The 21,739-nt window shown below is 36.9% G+C and overlaps 1 protein-coding gene and 1 pseudogene across 19 annotated transcripts in view; one reads left to right on the top strand and one right to left on the bottom strand.

Moving 5' to 3' along the window:
• The first annotated feature begins 4,555 nt into the window (after positions 1-4,555).
• The window catches only part of Zc3h12b (zinc finger CCCH-type containing 12B), a 224,594-nt gene continuing 207,410 nt past the window's right edge, over positions 4,556-21,739 (top strand). For 14 of the 19 annotated variants that reach the window (XM_087203237.1, XM_087203236.1, XM_087203234.1 and 11 more), the window contains exon 1: positions 6,523-20,177. The gene's annotated coding sequence lies outside the window, so the exon portion shown is untranslated. Of the gene's footprint in view, positions 20,178-21,739 lie in introns of all 19 variants that reach the window. The other 5 variants (XM_087203230.1, XM_087203231.1, XM_087203222.1 and 2 more) reach the window with 3 other exon arrangements.
• LOC147820873 (uncharacterized) lies at positions 12,978-14,373 on the bottom strand (annotated as a pseudogene).

Raw genomic sequence — 21,739 nt, 5'->3', positions numbered from 1 at the left:
GTTTGACTTTTTGATTCTATGTATAATTGAAATCATAGTATTTATTTTCTTGGATTATTTCTTTTTAACATAATATCATCTAAGTTCATCCATGTTGTGGCAAGTGACAGAATTTCCTTAATTTTAAACCCTCAATAGTAGTACATTGTGCTCATATACCAGATTTTATATATTTTTTAAGTACAAAGGAGTTTTTATTATATGAAAATCTCATTAAAAGATGGTGCTCATGAAGAGATTTTAAGATGCTAGTTCATTTGGCTAAATATGTGTCTCTTGTCTTACTTAGGCAGCATTTCTAACTATGATCCAGGGACTACCTGCACCTTAGTCACCTGGGCTGCTTATTAAATGTCGATTCTTAGGCCATACTCCACACATAATGAATTCTGAATTTTCTACACTTCATACAGGTTTCCTATATTTACTGACAGCATGAGTTTCACTGACCAGGAATGGTTCTATGGCCTATCTTCTCCATCTTCTACTTTGCAAAGGAATGCTCTTCATAGGAGAATCAACACTTTCACAGGTTATTTGAATTGTAGAGCTAAAAATTCCATATTGCTATCAGTCCCTCCCCCAGACAACATAAGTAGGAAAGTGACCCTCACCTCCATGTTATTTCTACCTGGAACAGGCCACAAGATTTCATGTTACTGAAAGAGAAGTTTGAATAACTGTAGGAAATTCTTCTCCAGTGTTTCTTTGCAATGGAACTTGAGGTGGGATTGCAATTAGCCTGAGATCTTCCCCTTGAATTTCTTGCTTCAAAGAGACAAGGATCCAATTTCCCAGCTGGCTGATTTTGGTTATGTTGTGAACATTCATAAGCTCTGTCCAGCTTCTGAAAATGTATGGAGTGTTAACTTTGTGAGTCTTCATACATAGTGGCTAGGAGAAGAGATGCAGAGATCAAACTTTATATTTAAATCTGTTCCATTTTTGAGTTGATTTTTATATGTAGCATGAGATGAAGATTTCCTTTTATTCTTTTACATATGGACATTCAATTTTCCCACCACCATTTTTAAAAGAGACTTGTCTTTCCCCATTTTGCATTCTTGCCATTGTGAATAATCAATTAGATGTAAATATATGGATGCATTCTTGGGTACTCTTCTGTTGCTCAATATGTTTTATTTAATCCAGTAGCCAGCTATTTTTATTACGATAGCTTTATAGTAGATTTTAAAATCTGTGATTGTAGTACTCCCTCTTTGTTCTTTTTGCTCAGGATTGTTTTGAGTATTTGAGGCCTTTTATAGTTTCATATGAATTTTAGGATTTTCAATTTTATGAAAATTGCCTTTGGAATTTTGATAAGAGACTACAATGAATCTGTAAATTAGTTTGGATGACATGAATATTTAAAGATTATTGATTCTCCCAATCCAAAAAAATGAGATATATCTTTTTAGTTTTGTCTTCAATTTGTTTCATCAATGCTTTATTGTTGCCAGTGTAGAAATCTTTCACCTCACTGGTTAAATTTATTTGCTTTTTATTTTTATACCTATTATAGTTGCATTTATTTTCTTAATTTCTTTTTTGAGTAGTTTCTTGTAAGTGTACAGAAATGCTACTTAGTTTCTAGAAAAAAGCATGCCACAGTAAAATATGAGGCAAGAATGACTACAATGAGATGCTTTTTTTAAGATTTCTTTCCCATGGTTGTACATTTTAAAAAATAACCACTTCTGATCATTACAATGAAGCTGATATTGCTCTGAACAAACAAAGATTATTACTGCAAAAGTATTAAATTTTTAAAATGTTATTTATGACTCTTATATTCAGTTCTCACCCTCCAACTACTAATGACATATATCAAAGAGGCAAGTACCAGCACAAATGGGAAGACCATCAACAATGTGTACCATCTTTTGCTTTCAGATACACTGAAACATTTCAACGTACAATAATCCTTTTCATTTCACAGTTTCAGTATGATGATGATGCAGTGTAGCAAGTATGCAAGGCATCTTCTTTCACACAGTCCATGCAGAAACCACCAAAATTGTTGAAGTTCTGAGATACAAATGCTTATTAAAAGTCCAACAAGAACAAGTTTCAAACTGCACAGTGTTCTGTGCATATATCCATTTTCGGTTTTGGTTTGTTTATTTTGTTTTGTGCTTTTCCCCATTCCACTGCCCTCCCTTCAACACTTCCACTCCTCCTACTTATGAAGACTTTATGTCTGTTTTTTCCTTTTCTCATATTTATTCCTTTCCCTTCTTTACTTTCCCCTGCTACTCCCACTTTTGTTTCCCCTTTGGAACTTTTCTTCTTATTTCACAATATCTACAATACATTTTTATGCTCATTTACACTTTCAGTTTCTCACAGCAGAGATACTATTCAGTATTTACACATGTGTATCCTATTTATTTCAATTAAGAGTATGACCTCAATGTGCATCCATTTAGCTATAAATGTCTCTAGTTTCTCATTCTTTATTGTTGAGTAGTACTCCATTTTATTAAAAACAAAACAAAACAAAACAGAAAAAAACCACATCTTTATCCAGGCACCAGTTGATGGGCAACTGGGCTGTTTCCAATGTTAGTTATTACAAACTGTGCCACTATAAACATGGGGGCACATATATCACTCTGGTATGATTCTTTTAATTCTTTTGGGAAAATATACAGAAGGGGAATAGCTGGGTAAAATGAGACCTCTAAACCTAAGGGCTTTTTATGCATCTTAGCTTTTATTTTTTCTCCCATTACCTGTGCACCCTTCACCACCTCCACCCTCTCCTATTTACACAGAGTTTGATTCCATTTTTTTCTCATAATTTTTTCTTTCCCATCTTCCCTTTCCCCTTTCCCTTCCAGCATCCCCAAACCCTTGGAACTTTTCTTATTTCAAATTATCAATTATTGATTTTAATCATTTTCATCCTTATTTACACTTTCAATTTCTCACACTAGAGAAACTATTCGGTATTTACACATGTGTGTCCTATTTATTTCACTGAAGAGTATGGCCGCAATATGCATCCATTTAGCTATAAATGTCTCTAGTTTCTCATTCTTTATGGCTGAGGAGTACTCCCTTTTATAAAAAAAAAAAACCACATCTTCTTTATCCAGTTTCCAGTCGATGGGCACTTGGGCTGTTTCCAAGCTTTAGCTATTACAAACCGTGTCGCTATAAACATAGGTGCACATGTATTGCTGTGGTATGATTCTTTTAATTCTTTGGGGAAGATTCCCAGGAGGGGAATAGCTGGGTCAAATGGGACCTGTAGTCCTAGTTCTTTGAGGTATCTCCATACTGATTTCCACAGTGGTTGCACTACATTCCCACCAACAATGGAGAAGGGTTCCTTTCTCTCCACACCCCTGCCAGCATTTGTTATAGGTTGATTTCTTGACAGCAGCCATTCTTTGTGGGGTGAAGTGGAATCTCAGTGTTGTTTTCATCTGCATCTCTCGAATGACCAGTGATGTTGAACATTTTTTCATATATTTACTTGCTGTTTTTACTTCTTTGTCTGAGAAATGTCTGTTCATTTCGGATGCCCATTTTTGAGTTGGGTCTTTGAATTTGGGGGGTCTGATTTTTTTCAGTTCTTTATATATTCTTGATAGTAGACCTTTGTCTGAGCTACAGCTGCTAAATATTTCTTCCCACATTGCAGGTTGTCTCTTAGCTCTGTTGGTAGTTTCTCTTGCAGTGCAGAAGCTTTTTAATATGATGAGATCCCAGTTGTTGATTGTTTGTGCTAGCTCCTGTGCTACTGAAGATTTGTTCATAAAGTCTTTTCCTATGCCAATGTCATCAAGAGTTCTACCTAACTTATCTTCCAGCAAGTTTACTGTTTCTGACTTAATATTTAGATCTTTAATCCACTTCAATCTTAGTTTAGTGTGTGGTAATAGGTATGGGTCTAGTTTAAATCTCTGACAGGTTGAAATCCAGTTTTCCCAGCACCATTTATTAAATAGGCTACCTTTCCTCCAAGGAGGGTTGTTGGCTCCTTTGTCAAAGATGAGGTGACTGAGTATGTCTGGAGTTGTTTCTGCATCTTCTAATCTATTCCACTGATCTTCAGGTCTGTTTCTTTGCCAGTACCATGCTGTTTTTATCACAGTAGTTTTGTAGTATAGTTTCAAGTTGGGGATTTTGATGCCCCCAGCCATGTCTCTGTTGCCTAGAATTGTTTTTGCTATTCTAGGTTTCTTCTGTTTCCAAATGAATTTTTGTATTGTTTTCTCTAGTTCTGTGAAGTATATTGTTGGAATTTCAATTGGCATTGCATTGAATCTATATAGTAGTTTTGGAAGTATGGCCATTTTCACTATTTAAAGAAGAACTAATGCCATTACTCTTTAAACTCATCAAGGAAATTGAAAGGGAAGCAAGACTTCCAAATTCATTCCTGGAAGCAAGTGTTACTTTGATTCCAAAACTAGGGAAAGACCCAACCCAAAAAGAGAACTACAGACCAATCTCCCTAATGAACATAGATGCAAAAATCCTCAGCAAGATACTGGCAAACAGAATACAGAGTGTCATCAAGAAGATCATACACCCTGACCAAGTCGGATTTATCTCAGGGATGCAAGGATGGTTCAACATCCGTAAATCAATAAATGTAATACACTATATTAACAGAGTCAAGGACAAAAAACACATGACCATCTCAATACATGCAGAAAAAGCATTTGACAAAATCCAACACCCATTCATGATAAAAACGCTACAGAAAATTGGAATAGGAGTTCTTTATCTCCACCTGATTAAGGCTATCTATGAAAATCCAACAGTCAACCTCATACTAAATGGCCCAAAACTGAAAACTTTCACTCTAAAATCAGGAAGAAGACAAGGATGCCCACTATCACCACTCCTGTTCAATATTGTTCTGGAAACATTAGCCATAGCAATTAGACAAGAGAAAGAAATAAAAGGAATAAAGATAGGAAAGGAAGAAGTTAAACTATCATTATTTGCTGATGATGATACTTTACATAGAAGACCCCAAAAACTCAGTCAAAAGTCTTCTAGACCTAATTGACAGATTCAGTAGAGTAGCTGAATACAAGGTCAACACTCAAAAAAACAATAGCCTTTTTATATGCAAATAACAGACCCATTGAGAGAGAAATTCGGGAAATAATTCCTTTTACAATAGCATCTAAAAAAATGAAATGTCTAGGAATCAACCTAACAAAGGAAGCAAAAGACCTCTACACTGAAAGCTACAGCACTCTGAAGAAGGAAACTGAAGAGGATATAAGAAAATGGAAAGATATCCCTTGTTCCTGGGTAGGAAGAACCAATATAGTGATAATCCTAAGTTTCTGAGGTATCTCCATACTGATTCCCATAGTGGTTGCACTAGTCTACACTCCCACCAACAGTGGACAAGAGTTCCTTTTCCCCCACAACCTCAACAGAATTGGATATTCGTTGATTTCTTGATAGCAGCCATTCTTTCTTGGGTGAAGTGGAATCTCAGTGTTGTTTTCATTTGCATCTCTTGAATGACCAGTGATGTTGAAGATTTTTTCATATGTATATTTGCTGTTCCTATTTCTTTGTCTAAGAATTGTCAGTTCATTTGAGAAGCCCATTTTTGAATTGGGTCTTTAAATTTGGGACGTCTGATTTTTGTAAGTTCTTTATATATTAGTGTCTGAGTAACAACTGGTAAAAATTTGTTCCCACATTGTGAGTTGTCTCTTCACGCTGCTGGTGGTTCTCTTGCTGTGCAGAAGCTTTTTAATAAGATGAGATCCCAGTTATTAACTCTTTGTGCTAGTTCATGTGCAACTGAGGTTTTGTTCATGAAGTCTTTTCCTATGCCAAAATTTTCAAGAGGTCTAACTAACCCCTCTTCCAAGCAGTTTAGTGTTTCTGTTTTAAGATTGAGATCTTTGATCCATTTTGATTTTAGCTTAGTGTATGGTGAGAGATATAGGTCTAGTTTTAATCTCTGGCAAGTTGAAACCCAATTTTTCCACCACCATTTATTAAAGAGGCTATCTTTCATCCACTGAGGGTGCTTGGCTCCTTTGTCAAAGATGAGGTGGCTGAGTATGTCTGGCATTGTTTCTGCATCTTCTAATATATTCCACTAATCCTCAGGTCTGTTTCTTTACCAGTACCATGCTGTCTTTATCACATTAGCTTTGTAGTATAATTTCAAGTTGGGGATTGTGATACCCCCTACCTTGTCTTTGTTACTTAGAATTGCTTTTGCCATTCTAGGTCTCTTCTGGTTCCAAATGAATTTTTGGAATGTTTTGTCAAGTTTTCTGAAATATGCTGTTGGAATTTCAATTGGGATTGCACTGAATCTATATACCAGTTTTAGAATTTTGACCATTTTCACTACATTGGTTCTTCCTACTGAGGAGCAAGGGATGTCTTTTCTTTTTCTGGTGTCCTCTTTAATATATTTTTTCAGACTGCCATAGTTTTGAGAGTAGAGGTCTTCGATTACTTTCATTAGACTGATTCCTGGGTAATTCATTTTTTTGGGGTACCATTGTGAATGTAGTTGTTTCTCCAGTTCATCTTTCAAAAGGTCTATTGTTTGTATACAGGAAGGCTATTAATTTTAGAGTTTTGACCTTCTATCCAGCTACTCTACTGAATTTGATTATTAAGTCTAAAAGACTTTGGATGGAGTTCTTGGGGTCTTCTATATAGACCATCATGTCATCTGCAAATAATGACAGATTCACTTCTTCTTTTTCTATATTTATTCTTTTTATTTTTTTTTCTCTTCTCTAATTGCAGTGGCTAATGTTTCAAGAACTATATTGAACAGAATTGGTGATAATGGACATCTTTCTCTTGTTTCTGATTTTAGTGTGAAAAATTTCAGGTTTTGACCACTTAGTATGATGTTTGCTGTTGGTTTTTCATGCATGGGTATTATCAGGTTGAGGTAAAGACCATTTATTCCAGTTTTCTATATGGTTTTTATCTTTAATTGGTGTGGGATTTTGTCAAATGCTTTTTCTCCATTTATTGAGATGATCATATGGTTTTTGTCTTGGTCTTATTAGTAGAGAGTATTACATTTATTGATTTGCATATGTTGAACCATCCCTGCATCCCTGGGATGAATCCCACTTGGTCAGGGTATATGATCTTCTTGATGAGCTTCTGCATTCTATTTGCCAGTATCTTATTGAGGATTTTTGCATCTATGTTCATTAGGGAGATTGGCCTATAGTTCTCTGTTTCACTTGGGTATTCATGTGTATCTCAAACTCTGTCCATTTGTTGTTTTCCATCTTATTGGCCTACAGGTTCTCAAAGTAGATATTGATGATCCTCTGGATTTCTGCTGGATCTGTCATAATTTCACCCTTTTCATTACTAATTGCATAGATTTGAGATTTTTCTTTCCTTTTTTTTTTTTATTTGTACCGGGGATCAAACTTGGGTCCTTCCACTTGCGAGGCAGGCGATGGAACCACTGAGCTAAATCCTGGCCTTCTTTCCTTTTTTTTTTGATAAGGTTGGCTAAGGGTTTGTCAATTTTGTTTATTTTTTCAAAGAACCAACTCTTCACTTCATTGATTTTTGGTATCATTTTCTTAGTCTTGATTTCATTGATTTCTGCTCTGCTCTTCATAATTTCCTCCCTTCTGCAAGTTTTGGATTTGTCTTGCTCTTCTTTTTAGAGAAGCTTGAGGTTCAGCATTAGATTGTTTATTTGAGCTTGCTCTGTTTTCCTAATATGAGTATTCATGGCTATGTATTTCCCTCATAAGACTGCTTTCATTGTGTCCCATAAATTCTAGTATGTTGTATTTGTATTGTAATTTAATTGTAGAAACTGTCTAATTTCTCCTTTAATTTCTGCTGTGACCTATTGGTTATTCCAGTGTGTGTTGTTCAATTTCCATGTGTTTATGAAGTTCTTGTGGTTTCTTTTGCTATTGATCTCCAATTCATTCACACTATGATCTGATAACATACAGGAGATAACTTCAATTCTTTTGTACTTATTTAAACATATTCTATGAGCAAGTATGTGGTCTATTTTGGAGAACAACCTGTGTGCAGCTGAAAAGAACATGTATTCTGATTTTGAGGGGTGGGCCACTCTGTAATTATCTGTTAAGTACATTTGTTCAAGAGTTTGAGTTATAGTATTTCATTGTTTATTTTCTGTCTAGTTGATCAATCTGTTTATGACAGTGGGATATTGAGGTCTCCCACTACTATTGTATTAGTGCTTATATAATTTTTTATGTCCATTAGTATTTGTTTTATATAGTTGGGTGCACTTACCTACAATATCTGGGCAGGCTTGTGGCTGGGTCCTGTGTGCCCACAACACTGTTGTCTGGGTAGGCTTCTGGCTAGGGCCTTTGTGTCCTTACTGATGGTGTCCAGGTGGGCCTCTCTAACCATTTTCTTTAAACATTGAAAGAGTAAAGTAGAAAGAAAAGAAGAAAAATTTCTGCTACATTCTTTGATGTCCATTTTGCTGATGAGTAACTGTTCTGGCATGTAAGGATGGTGGTGATCCTCTATAGTGCCTTTTGCCCAGCGGGTGAGCTCTTGCTGTTGTAGGTAATGGCAGATGCTATATAACTTGAATTTTAACTTTGTGTTTTGGAGTCTATCAGTTCTGACAATGAAGAGAAACATGTCAAACAACTCATAGATCTCCATTTGCTGAGGTAATTTAAATATATATCATTGTGTTCCTTGTGGTGTCAAATTTTCTTGAGTTTTTATATTTCTTGAAATCTTGTGTTGTTTTCAAATTTGAAGAAACAATTACCTTCTCAACTCATTACTTACTATCCACTGGAAAAAGTGATCTTCACCAGTCATCCTGGCAAGGAATTCAGTAGGTTTTTCAAACTTTTCTTATGGATATAGTGACTCCTGTATTCTTGTTCTCTCTTTGAGAATTGAAATGTTTATGATTATATGCCTTCTCTTGATCCCATAAAGTTATGCTAGGTTCTTAAATCTTCCTGTTGATTTTCCTTAGAGAAGTGCCCTTAGCTATTTAAAATCAAGCACTTTTTTCCTGTCCAGAACATTCAAGCTACCCATCAATGAGCATCAGTTTATTATCCATTCAGAGTGGCTCATGTGCTCAGTGGTATACATGGGGCACTGGACGCATGCATAGGCTAGTTGGATATGTTCACACATCATACACCCTCTGAGGTTAATAAATAAGCATCTTGGCAGAGCCCACACAGTGGTTGGTAGAGACAGTGGCTCTATTTTGAGCTCTGTGTTCTTATTGTGGGGACCTCTGCTTTATTTCTCTACTCCTAGCAGCCTCCAGCATACTCAGCTGTGCTGATCTCTTTAATGTCATACATGGGTGAAGAAAGAGTTGGGGCCGTTTATATGGCTGCAAAACATAGACGGTACATTCTGTTTTCTCATGGGAGGAATTTCAGATCAAAGAGATCTCCCTCACCACTGAGCTATGTTTTCTTTGGGGAAAGTTTATGAGAGTAAGGTCCAAGTGTTCTTATCACCCTCTTCAATGTCTCTGTACCCAGATATTTTGCTCCAGTAAGGTGCTGGGTCCTCTAAGCTGAATACTCTCTGTCCCACAAATGTACTTTCTTCTATAAGTGATTACCGAAATTGATATTTTTGAGAGATGAGATTTGAAATTTCCTATTCTTCCATTTTATTAAAGTCCACAAAATCTAGCTAAATTATTGCCATTATTCACTCAGTCATTTTTCTTATAGACTAAAATTCAAGCTTCTAAGCATAGGTATCTGCCCACTCAATATGAAGGAACTTATAATTTCCAAAATTCATTATGTAGCTTCAGGTAACAATTCTTTTGCAAATACTGCTTCCTCTGTAGGTATTTACCTGAACAGTTTCTACCCACATGCATACTTGCGTGAATTTTTATATGCAATTCAAGATATCCCAAGTATATATTCCTGTGAGAAACCTCCTGGGCCTTCAGTGGTGATACTTTTATAAGAAAGCCTTTTATCTGCCTTTAAAGAAGAATTTGAATTTGGAAAAGGGTGAATTTTAAAAATATCTTGGACAAAGAATGGTTGATATTAGTTAACCCAACATCGTGCTAAGATTTGAGAAATCTGTCCTTTTTTTTCTAGATCTTCCAAGCAATATATGATTGAACTGCATCAGAGAATTTAACCACTCTGACTTAGTTTTTCTGTCTGCAAAATAATAACACTAAATTAGATTATCTTTAAGATTGTTGCAATTCTAACATTGGGGATTCTATTGTACTTGTTGAGAACAGAATGTTTGCTTAACTTAAATCTGTGGAGAATTAAGAACTCACATGGGGTCTCCTAGTATTTAGCAGAGTACTAATCTGTGCAAGAATATAAAAAACTGAAAAATTAAGAAAAAAGCCACCCAAGATGAGAAAAATTGACACTGGGGTTTACACTGTTCATGGAGGTGCTCTTTCTTCCACCAGTTACAGCAGAAATCCATAAAGCATGCAAGGCATTATGTAGGATAATAAAAAATATTATCCACTTTATGGGGAAAAGTTAACTATAGGCTAAGTGATGCTCTGGTACTTCCCAATAATGTTAAAATTGAGACTTGAAGGTATATGGATTTCCAGGTAACAAAATATTTCTAAATAAAAATCAAGACTATAAAAATATAAGATATAAAGAACAAATAATTAAAATTCATAAAATTAAAAATCTTACAAAGAAGGTAAAATTTATATAATGTGGAGTACATTCATTAGAATTTACACAGAATTTACAAGAATGATACAGCTAGTATACAAGGTTATTACAACATTTATCTCTGTGACATTGTAATAAAAAGTAATAGAAAACATATAGAACACAATGAGTACACATGAAACAGTGACTGAAATTAATTTTCTAGAGTTGAAGACTAAAACATCTGAGACAAAAATAGGCTGCATGACATGAACCAATTAGAAATTACAGAAGAAAATAGTAGTAGATATGAAGATACAATAATGTAAACTATCCAAAATTAAACACAGAGAGGGAAAGGATTGAAGAGAAAAAGAGTATCAGTGATCCATGAGACAATTTCAGGTTGGCTAATGTACATGTAATTAGAACCCAATAAGATATGGAAATTGGAGGAGAGTAAAGATAGACCAAAAATCTGTTTGAAAACCTGATCAAAATGTTTCATAATTCCTAAAAATAATACACCCATAAGTCCAAGAGGCTCAATGGAATTTAAGCACAAGAAACATGAATAACATTACAATATGGCTCATTATAATAAAATTTCTTTAACGCTAGCAATAGAAACTCTTAAAGCAAGTAAATACAAAGGACGACCTGAATACAAAAGTACAAAGAATGATAGGAGACTATTTAGAAGAAACAATGCAAGCAAAAAAATTTTGGACAAACATCTTGAAAGTGCTATACAAACTGAACTGCTGATTTTAAATTTTATACCCAGCAAAATCATCTTTCAAAAATAAAGGTGATACTTCTTCAGATATACATAAGGTAAATGAATTCTTAAATATCAAACCCACAGTACAAAAATTTTGAAGAAATTTCTTAAGGTGTAAGTAAAATGATATCACATGGAAATGTGGATGTACACAAACAAATGAAGACCATCAGCATTGTCAGTTATGCACATAAATACAAGATTTATTTTATCATTGTATAGATCTCTTTAAAATATAATTATTTAATGAAAAATTAAACAATATGTTCTGCAGTTTTTAACATGTAGAATTATTCAAATAGTAGAAAGTTGTGAGGGGAAGAAATATACATGCAATTTTCTAAGGTTATGTGGTATGTGAAGTGGTACAAAAGCATTTGAAACTATACTGTTAAAAGTTAAATATATATTTCATAAACCCTAAATAAAGCATTAAACACACACACAAATACACGACAGAATTTTAGCTAATAATCCCACAAAGGAGATAAAGTGTAATCATGAAGAAAATGTAACCCAAAAGAATATAATAAAGAAGAAAAGTGGAAAAAATAAGAGGTGGGACAAATAGTTCCTTTGCATGGGTGAGGCCCTTGGTTTAATTTCCAGGACCATCAAAAGAGAAGATAATTATATTACTCTGCAAAAATGTGTTAGTATAGCCAATTTTATACTGTTCAGTTTTATAAGAATTCTTGAAAATATTTCCTTCATTGGCTTTTGGGAACTTGGATTTCAGGAGTGTCCTCAGCAGGTGTGTCAGTTAGTGCTCACTAAAGAAATAGATTTAATAAAAGATATATAAATATATAAGGATTTACAAGGTAGGCTTACAATGTCTGCTTGCAGAGTCAAGTGTGAAAGAGTTTAAAAGGGTTGTCTGTGCACTGGAGATCAGAAGGGTCTAGTCACAGGTCAAAGACCTGGAATTCACTGTAGTGTTCTGTGCAAGTTCATATCAGGAGGCCGAAGATGTGTGATGAAAGGCTAAAGAGTCTGAGCTGGAAGGCTGAAGAAACTTTTGGAAGCCAAGAAATGACATCCAAGATGAAGGTGAAGACTGCAGCTTCACCAAAGAAAAAGAAGCAAGGCTTCCTTCTTCATACCACCTTTTATTCCATTCAGATGACAAGCCTATTGGTGCCACTCACACCCAGGATGGGTCTTCTTTCTTCAGTGAATCCATTCAGCCACATTCAGAGATATGCTAATCCAATTAGTTTGGGCATTTCTTGCTCAAGTTTACACAACAGTTAACTATCACAAACCACCCCTTGTCAACTTGACAACCAGGCACATTTCCTTAAATCATAGTCTTCAGATACTGTATAAAGACAAGTTCATAATTACATATAACGTGTTGCAACCATGCGGTGTACAAACAGAAATGCACTAATTTTCATAATAGAAGGCAAGTTTTCATTGGTGTCAATGTTTACTCCTAACATTTCAAACCTTAAACATTATAACATAGGTTTAACAATACTAAAGAACCAAAATTTAAGTCTATCAACATTATATTACATAAGAAGCATACTGAGAAAGTTCTATTACGACTGCAGTCCTTATTTCTGTAACTGATAATGGTGTCTTAGCTGCTATTTAGAACTACGTTCTTCTACTACCCATTCTGTATTCCCTTGTCCTTCAAAAAGTACCTCAGCAGATCTTGGTTCTCTCCCTGTTAGGACAACCCATACCTTCATTCCTGAAGGTTCTGGGCCATTTTTCAGGATTGGGTTCTTATATTTTCACACTGACCTTTATAACAGCTCATGGTAATATTAAGAGATGCCCTGATGGATCTCCTGCACTCCAAGTATATTCTTTCTTTCCTCCACTGTGAACTCATAGTCTAATTTCTCCTTGATAGTCTAACTCAGTCACTCCTGCCAGCACTGTAATTCCCTCTTTAGCTTGTTTATTTAGAGGCATAAGGGGACCAAAATGACCAGGAGTAAAGTTTTAACTTAAAGTTCAATGGAATCATTGTGCTTCCTGGTACAAGCATCCCCCCCACAGAAACTAAGAGTTCTAGGCCAGCAGAGCATAAGGCCAAAGAAATAGGAAGCAAAAATTTTGCTAGTGGATCACTAGGAGTAGTATTGAATGGTTCCATTCCCACTTCCTACCCTTGATTCCTAAATCCATGAATCCTGGTTATGGGAGGCATAGTATCATACAGTGGACACTGATTCAAAGCATATACAGAATTTTGAAGAACCTTACCACAGTCCTGCTAACTGTTGCCACTGACTGGCATGGTGACTGTCTTTAATAGGCCATTCCAGCTTACTATTAATCCAACTGCTTCCAGATGGTGAGGAACATAGTAAAACTTGTGAATTCCATGAGCATGAGCACATTGCCTCACTTTTATTGGCATAAAATGTATGCCTTGGTCTGAGGCAATGTTGTGTGGAATTCCATAATCATAGATAAGGCATTCTGTAAGTCCACAGATGATAGTTTTGACAGAAGCATTATGTGCAGGGAAGGCAAATCCATAGCCAGAATAAAGTGTCTATGCCAGTAATGACCAGGTGATATCCTTTCCGTAATGGAAGCAGGCCAATATAATCAACTTGCCACCAGGTCACAGGCTGATCATCCTGGGGAGTGGTGCCATATCAGGGACTCAGCATTTTTCTCTGATGCTGGTATGTTGGGCATCAAGCAGTGATTGTAGTCAGATCATCCTTGATGAGTGGGAGTCTATGTTGTTGAGCCATTCATAACCTCCATCCCTGCCACCATAGCCACTCTGTTCATGAGCCCACTGGGCAATGACAGGGGTGACTGGAGAAAGAGGTTGACTGCTATCTACAGAATGGGTCATCCTATCCATTTGATTGTTCAAGACTCCTTCTACTGAGGTCACTTTTTGGTGAGCATTTACATAAGATACATATAACTTTACATCCCTTACCATATTGAGAGGTCTATCCATGATCATATCCTGGTCATGCAATCAACTTTGCCCTCTAGACCTGCTCTGGTTCCATCATGGATATACCAATTCCAATTTAATTATTGATTATTGCTGTGTATGTACAACTTTATGACTCAGTTGATTGGATAATACCCAGTTTATGATGGGAAACTCTGGTTCCATGGTAACCTGTTATCCCATGGTCAAGCATTCAGTATCTACTAAGGCCCAGTAGCAGGCCAGGAATTGATTTTCAAGGGGAGAGTAGTTTTCTACATATGATGGCAAAGCCTTGCTCCAAAATCCTAAAGGCCTCTGCTGCTGTGGAGGCCTGACAGAGACTCCAAACAGCATCCCTACCTGCTTCTGACATTTCAAGTACCATTGGATTTTTTGGAGTACCAGCAATATCTGTACTGCTGTAAGTACCACTGGATCTCACAACAGTGGCAGAGCAGCCTGCACAGCAACCTGGACTTATTGCAGAGCTTTCTCTTGTTTTGGGCTACACTCATCCTACCAGCTTCCTGATTCACTTGATAAATGGGCCAAAGCAAAACACCTAACTGAGGAATGTGTTGCCTCCAAATTCCAAATATAGGCATTGTGCCTCTTTTTCGTTTTAAGGGGAGCCAGATGCAACAACTTATATTTCACCTTAGAAAGGATATCTCTATATGCCCCACACCACTGGACTATTAGAAATTTCAGAGATAGAAGGACCTTGAATTTTAGTTGGTTTTATTTCCCATCCTCTGGCTCACAAATGCTTTACCAACAAATCTAGAGTGGTTTCTACCTCCTAGTCACTTTGTACAGTTAGCATAATATCATCAATATAATGGACTGGTGTGATAACTTGTGGGAGAGAAAAGTGATCAAGGTCTCTGTGAGCTAAGTTGTGATGCAGGGCTTCAGAGTTAATATAACCCTGAAGAAAGACAGTGATGGTGTACTGCTGACATTGCCAGCTGAAAGCAATTGTTTCTGATGGGTCTTGTGGATAGATATGGAAAAGAAGGCATTGGCCAAATCAATAGCTGCATACCAAATACCAGGAGATGTGTCAATCTGCTCAAGCAAGGAAACCACATCTGATTCAGCAGCTGCAATTGAAATCACCATTTGATTCAATTTACACAAATCCACTGTCATTCTCCAAGATCTGTCCATCTTCTGCCAAGGCCAAGTGGGAGGATTAAATGGAGATGTGGTGAGAACCACCACACCTGCATCCTTGAGGTCCTTGATAGTTACACTAATCTCTGCTCTCCTTCTAGGGATGTGATATTGTTCTTGGTTTACTATTTTACCAGATAAAGGCAACTCTAATAATTTACATTTGGCCTTTCCAACCATAATAGCCCTTACACTATGGGTGAAGGAACCAATGTGAGGACTGTCAAGTACTAAGTATATCCATCACAATTATACATTGTGGAACAAAAAAAGTGACTACAAGATGGATTTGAGGACCTACTGGACCCACTGTGAGTTGGACCTTTGCTAAAACTCCATTTGTCACCTGACCTACATAGGCCTCTACTCTTACCAGAGGGATACAATGACATTTTGGATCCACTGAAATCTGTGTTAGTTCAAAACCAGTGTCCAGTATTCCTCAAAATGCCTGATCTCTCCCCTTCCCTCAATGTAGTTACCATGGTAAAAGGCCTTAGGAAACATTGGGGAAGGATGGCAGAAGGATTAAACATATAAAGTTTTGGTGGTCCACAAGAGTCCTTCCTCCAGGGGACTTGGATACCCTTTTAAATTCTGTGAAGTGGCTCAAATTTAGGAACTGGTTGAGGAGATATGATTCTCTGTTACTACAATTTTTGGTAAGTTTTTGTTCATTTGACCTTAAATTTTCTTCAATTATATTAATCTAGTAAAAATTTAATAGCCTTCCCATCTATTTCACTTTTGAGAGCACACTGGCTAATCAGTCAACACCATAGATCTATTTACATGTGTAAAACCATTCCAATTATTGTTCTGCTTCTGTTGTCTGTTATGGTAAGTGTATGCACCTTGATGGTTAAGTGCTTCCACTTCACCCCTGCCACTTTGGGATCCAATTAAACTGATTGACCTTAAGTTTCCCATTTGAGTAACCTCAGTCCCCACCATAAGTTCTGGCATACAGAGAAGAGCATCAAAAGATTTTATGAACAAAACCACAGTTGCCCATGAACTAGCGCAATCAACCAACAAGTGGGATCTCTTCTTATTAAAAAACTTCTGCACAGCAAAAGATACCAACAGTGAGAAGAGACAATCCACAATGTGGGAAAATAGTTTTCACCTGCTGTGCCTTAGACAAAGGTCTACTATCTAGAATCTATAAAGAATTTAAAAATATCAGACCTCTCAAATATAAAGACCCAAGTCAAAAATGGGCATCCGAAATGAACAGACATTTCTCAGACAAAGAAGTAAAAATAGCAAATAAGCATATGAAAAACTGTTCAACATCACTGGTCATTCGAGAGATGCAAATGAAAACAACCCTGAGATTCCACCTCACACCAGAAAGAATGGCTGCTATCATGAAATCAACCAATAACAAATGCTGGTGGAGCTGCGGGGAAAGAGGAACATTGCTCCATTGCTGGTGGGAGTGTAGACTGCTGCAAGCACTGTGGAAATCAGTATGGAGATACCTCAAAGAACTAGGACTGGAAGTCCCATTTGACCCAGATATTCCCCTGCTGGGTACATTCCCCTAAGAATTAAAAGAATCATACCACAGTGACATATGTGCACCCATGTTCATAGCAGCATAGTTTTGATAGCTAAAACTTGGAAGCAACCCAGTTGCCCATCAACTGGAGACTGGATAAAGAAAATGTGTTTTTTAATAAAATGGAGTACTACTCAGCCATAAAAATGAGGAATTAGAGACATTTATAACTAAATGGATGCACATTGAGGCAATACTCTGAAGTGAAATAAATAGGACACACATTTGTAAATACCAAATAGTTTCTCTAGTGTAAGAAAATGAAAGCATAAATAAGGACTCAAAGGTTTAATAGATAATGTGAAATAGGAAGAAAAGGGGCAATGGGGAAGGGTAAGTAAGAGGGGTAGGGGAAAGGAAGGAAGGGAATGGAATTAATATGAGAAAATGAAAAACTGGAAACAAAGTCTGTAAATAGGGAGGGATGGAGGGGTTGAAGGGATGGCAGGGTAATGGGGAAAAAATAAGAACCAAGAGAGATTATGTAAAGGTACAAATTTAATGGTACCTTTAAAATCTACCATTAATAAAAAAAGAAGAGAAAAAAAAGTGGTAGAACTATTAAGTGGTGGGCTAAGTAAGACATAATTAAGTTGCTGAGGTCATCACCCTCAGAATACATTAATGTAGTTGTCATAAGACTTTCATCAGTTCCTGCAAGTGAGTTGTTATAGAAAGAACCAGCCTGAACCATGAAATGCTGTGGCTTCCTATCTTTCCATGTGATCTCTTTTGCACACACTACTACTGTTGTAATGTAATTTTCTAGGAGATGCTCAAAAGAGGACAAAAATATGAGGCCAAAAATAAATGGAAAAATCATGAATTTTAGACTCAAAAACTGTAAGCTAATACATTTCTTTTTAAATTTTCCAACCTCAAATATTTAGTTACAAAATAGCAAAATGGACTCATAAAGGAAATTCGTACCAAAGAATGGGGTAATTGCAATGAAAATGTGGAAATAGCTTTGTGACTTGGTAATCAGCAAATATTGGAAGAGTTTGTATGAGCAGGCTAGAAAAATGCTGAGAATGCTGGATGTAGAACATTGCAGAAAAATGTGTGAAAGCTCAGAATAGGAGGAAACAAGGGAACTAAAGAAAATGAGCCCTACTGAAAACTGGAGTAAAAGCCACTCTTGCACCCCATTTTATAAAGCTTGACTACATTGTGACCATGCTCTGGGACTTTATGGAAAGCCCAATGTAACTTGATGATCTAGGATAGTGACGGTACACATTTTAGAGACTGAGTGCCCAAACTGCAATCCAAAACCCATTCCTTTATCTCAAAGTGCCAACATGGCAATTAAATGTGAATATCAAATGCTCAACTGCTGGGGTGATTTGATTCACATGACAACAGAGAGGGCTGTGCATGCCTGCTGCAGCACACAGGCCATAAGTTCACCACTACTAATCTATGACATTCGGTGGAGGAAATTTCTAAATATCAAAGCATTCAGATTGACTCTTGGCTACCTTCAGTGAACTTTACAATGAAATTCAGGAATGATGGAAAAAGAGCAGAAATACTTGGAAAATTCATAGGCTGTTCAAGGAAAAGTCACTGAAAAAAGGCATGTAATGATGTGGTCCAGCAACTGCCTGCTGAAGAGGTTAGCACAGATAAAAAGAAGCCAAGAAGTTTATGTCAGAACAATGAGAGAAACTCAGAAAGCCTCTCAGAAATCTCTGAGGCCACCTGTCCTGTTATAAACCCAGGCAAAATTGTTTCAAGATGTGTCTCCTTGGTTTTGTTGTCAAGGACTCTCTTAGAATTCAGCTTTTCATTTTACAGTGAACTATTCCATGGATGCTTCAGCAATGATTCAAGGAGGTCCAGGCATAACTCATGCCACTGTTGTGAAGGGAGCCAATTGGAAGACCTGGCTATCCACATGGTTCTGATTCTGCAGGCAGGGAGAATCAATAGCAATGGGATCATGATGGATTCCACTGATTCACAGAAAGGCCTGGGAGTCCATACAGGTGCCTAACACAGAGACAAAGCTGTTGCAGAAATTCTCTACTAGAGTGCTTATAGAGCCTCAGAAGTGGAATCGCTTCTCTTAAGCCACCAAAAAAGTAAAACATCCACCAACATGCAATGCTCACTATGGAAAGTTGCAGACATCATGCACTGCCAGCCAGTGAGAATACCCATATGGGCTTTAGCCACCAAAGCCATAGGGGCAGAACTGCCCGAGATGGTGGGGATGCCTGTTTGACTACAATATGCACAGGATTCTGAAGTTGAAGCTTTTAAGACTTAATGTCTTTCTTGCTGGTTTTCAGTCTTACTCTGAGCCTATTGCTCCTTTTTTACTTCCCTTTTTCTCTTTTGGCAATAGAAATGTTTTTCCTATCCCTGCCTCACCTTTGTGTCTTGGAAGTAAAAAACTGTGCTGCTGTTGTTGTTTACAGGCTCATGGCTGGGGAGAATTTGCTTTGAGTGATGAGACTTTGGACTTGTATGCTGAGTGATACTGGATGTTGAATTTTTCATTATCAAAAGGACATGGACTTTGGAAGTCAGGGGAAGAATACTGCAGTTGGGATATAGTTTGAAGATCTCCCAAAGGTTCATGTGAAAATTGGTCTGCAGTGTGGTGATCTTGAGAAGTAGTAGTACATTTAACAGGTGAGTCCTAGTTACGTAATTAGGTGTACTGGTTAGGAATCCCTATAGGAATAGAAAAGTAGAATATATGAAAGCTGATTTATTACATAGGCTTGTAGGACGAGAGGCAAGATATTCCACAATGGCCATCTTCATGCTGGATACCAGAGAATCCAGTAGCTGTTCAATCTATGAAGCTAGAAGTCACAAAGAGGAGAGATCAAGAATACAGTGCCAGTCCAAGACTCAAGGAGTGGAAGCTTCCTGGAGGGCTGCTGGTTTGAGTTCACACTGAATGACTGATGAAGCTGATGTCCACAAGTGATGGAAGTAGCAAAACATGCACCCATTCAAGCAGAATGGAGCTTCTCAAAATGAAGGCTGATTTCTTTCTTTTTCATTCCTTCTAGGCTGCAAGCCTACTGAATGGTGCCACCTACAATTAAGGTGAGTCTTAATTTCAGTTTTCTGGTCTACATCTCTGGAAACATCCGCACATACACATACAGAAGTGTACTTTACTAATATACTAGGTGCTTCTTAATTCAGTGAAGTTAACATTCATGATTAACCATCACATTAGAACATTAAGGTCATCACGCTTGCAGGAGATTAAATGAGTTCTTCTGTGAGACCCTAGTTAGTTCCTCAAAAGAGTACAGAGTAAAAGAGTAAGTCCCACTCTTTAATCTTTCTGATATCTACCCTCACTATTGATCTCTTTTGTTCATGCTACTGCCATTGAGATACCATCCATTATGAGACCATCATTAGAGGCCAAACAGATGAGTCATCCCATCACAGGTTTTTCATCCTCCACTCCTTTGAGATAAGCCAACATTTTATTCATAAGTACCTGGCTTTAGGCATTTTGTTATATCAATATAAGTAGTCTATCATTATAATGAATCTTAGTCATTTGTACAACTATACATTTTTTTTGGACCTTTTCTTCCTATTTCGCATTATCGATTATTCATTCTAATCATTGGTACATTTTAGGTATACAATATAAGGACATTCATCATTGGAAATTTGCACCTTTACATAGTCTCTCTTGGTTCTTATTTTTCACCCTTGCCCAGCCCTCCTTCAACCCTCCATTCCTACCTATTTACAAAGACTTTGTTTCCATTTTTCCATTTTCTCATATTAATCCCATTCCTTTCTATCCTTTCCCCTAGCCCTTCCACTTCCTTCCCCTTTGCACCTTTTCTTCCTATTTCACATTACCTATTATACATTTAGTCCTTATTTACACTTTCAGTTTCTCACACCAGAGAAACTATTCGGTATTTATACATGTGTGTTCTGTTTATTTCACTTAAGGGTATCACCTCAATATGCATCCACTTAGTTATAAATGTCTCTAATTTCTCATTTTTTATGGCTGAGTAGTACTCCATTTTATAAAAAAACCACATTTTCTTTATCCAGTCTCCAGTTGATGAGCATTTGGGCTGTTTCCAAGTTTTAGCTATTACAAACTGTGCTGCTATGAACATGAGTGCATATATATCACTGTTGTTTGATTCTTTTCATTCTTTGGGGAAGATCCCCAGCAATGGAATAGCAGGGTCAAATGGGACTTCCAGTCCTAGTTCTTTGAGGTATCTCCATACTGATTTCCACAGTGCTTGCACCAGTCGACACTCCCACCAGCAGTGGAGCAGGGTTCCTCTTTCCCCACAGCCCTGCCAGCATTTGTTATTGGTGGATTTCGTGATAGCAGCCATTCTTTCTGGTGTGAGGTGGAATCTCAGGGTTGTTTTCATTTGCATCTCTCAAATGACCAGTGATGTTGAGCATTTTTTCATGTATTTATTTGCTATTTCTACTTCCTTGTCTGAGAAATGTCTGTTCATTTCAGATGCCCATTTTTGGATTGGGTCTTTAAATTTGGGAGGTCTGATCTTTTTTAAGTTCTTTATAGATTCGAGATAGTAGACCTTTGTCTGAGGAAGAGCAGGTGAAGATTTTTTCCCACATTGTGGGTTGTCTCTTCACAC

This window comes from Heterocephalus glaber, unplaced genomic scaffold (assembly GCF_053883595.1).
Source record: "Heterocephalus glaber isolate CG9 unplaced genomic scaffold, H.glaber_assembly_v1.0 deba00001790, whole genome shotgun sequence".
Lineage (NCBI taxonomy): Eukaryota > Metazoa > Chordata > Mammalia > Rodentia > Bathyergidae > Heterocephalus > Heterocephalus glaber.
This window is presented reverse-complemented; position numbering and strand designations above follow the sequence as displayed.